Source organism: Cornus florida, unplaced genomic scaffold (assembly GCF_030987335.1).
Source record: "Cornus florida cultivar Cherokee Brave unplaced genomic scaffold, ASM3098733v1 CherokeeBrave_3.0.0_Hap2_Chr11, whole genome shotgun sequence".
NCBI lineage: Eukaryota > Viridiplantae > Streptophyta > Magnoliopsida > Cornales > Cornaceae > Cornus > Cornus florida.
Genome location: NW_026775581.1, coordinates 69891365 through 69892869, shown reverse-complemented (window position 1 = coordinate 69892869; position 1505 = coordinate 69891365). Strand labels below are relative to the sequence as shown.

The window sequence follows — 1505 nt, the reverse complement described above, 5'->3', positions numbered from 1 at the left end:
TTTTTCAGCGCTCATCAAATAACCAAGCAAAGTTTTCAACCAATTACCTGTAAACCAATAGGTCTAAATTAAAGACTGAATATAAATCTCAGCTCCCTGTGGGGTCGACATCTCTTTTTATAGAACTATTCTACATAGAATCGTCCTATTGCGAGTAATAAAATTAGACACGATCAATTTTTGGCGCCGTCGCCGGGGAGATTAGTTTTTAATTAGTTTATTTTGGTTTACCAGTTTTTGAACTTTCAGATATCTCACCTTAATTCTTTTTCTTTTCAGGTATAAGTTAGCAGTGAGGACAAAGACGCTTAAGGGGTAAAAAGCTTCGGTTTGTTAAACCTTCTGTAAGCTTTTACTATTTTCTATTACTTAGAATATTTTATTTTTGCTACTGTTAGGATTAGTGGAACTAATGCATGTTAACTCACCATAATCGGACAACACCTTTAGTGTATGATCCTGAAATAGAGAGAACTCTTAAACAACTAAGAAAGCTTTAAAAACATTTGAATTCTATAGGAAGTTCCTCTGATAATATGGCTTATTAACTTGATGCACCAGGTAATAATGGTAATGGTAATGGTAATGGAGAACGGGTTCCACCTATTCTTCCACCACAACCCCAATTGAGGGATCATTTTATTCCTACTACATATACTTCCCCTTCGTGCTTTGTTTCTTCGGATGTTGATGCAACCCATTTTGAGATCAAGCCTGCTATTTTTTTTGTTTCAGTCTGCGATTGGGGATCCAAATGCTTCCTACCTTCCATGGGTTTGCAACAGAGGATCTTCATAAGCACTTAGATGTATTCTTGGAATTGTGTTCGACTACCAAGTTGACCACTTTAACCAATGATTCATTCAGAATGCGTCTTTTCTAATTCTCTCTCAAGGACAAAGCAAGAACTTGCTTGCAGTCCTTTCCAACAAATTGCATATCTATATGGGACATGTTGCATAGGAGTTCTTAAAGAAATACTACACTGTGGGAACCACACAAATGAGAAGAGAAATCATGGTATTTTTTCAAATTCCAGGAGAATAGCTCCATGATGCATGGGAGAGATATAATGATCTTCTAAGAAAGTGTCGACACCATGATATTGCTCAATGGCACTTAATATAGATTTTTTATGATAGTCTCACAGATTCTTATAGAAACATGGTAAATACATCCAGTAATAAAGCTTTTCTGTGTAAGAGTCCGGCTGATGCTTGGGAGCTGTTTGAGGCCCTAAGTGAAAACTCAGTAAACATGCTTTTTCCTCTAGGTCTAGGTCTTCACCTGGAATGCATAAGGTTGAAAAAATTTATGAGGTAGATAAATCTAGTGAGTTAGCCACTTAAATAGAAGCCTTGAACCATAAGTTAGATAAAATCTTATCATCTGGCTTCAATCCTGTTGCTAATCCACAAACTACCTTACCCAAGGAAGTTTGCTTCAATCTGTGTTAATCCTAATCATTTTGCTAACACTTGCCCTATGCTGGGACATTCATCTGA

At 36.5% G+C, this 1505-nt stretch overlaps 1 non-coding gene across 1 annotated transcript; it reads right to left on the bottom strand.

Annotated features, from left to right (window-relative positions):
• Positions 1-1000: 1000 nt before the first annotated feature.
• On the bottom strand, positions 1001-1106 carry LOC132287390 (small nucleolar RNA R71). The gene has a single exon (XR_009473010.1). It is a non-coding gene; the product is annotated as a small nucleolar RNA R71 (small nucleolar RNA).
• Positions 1107-1505: the final 399 nt, after the last annotated feature.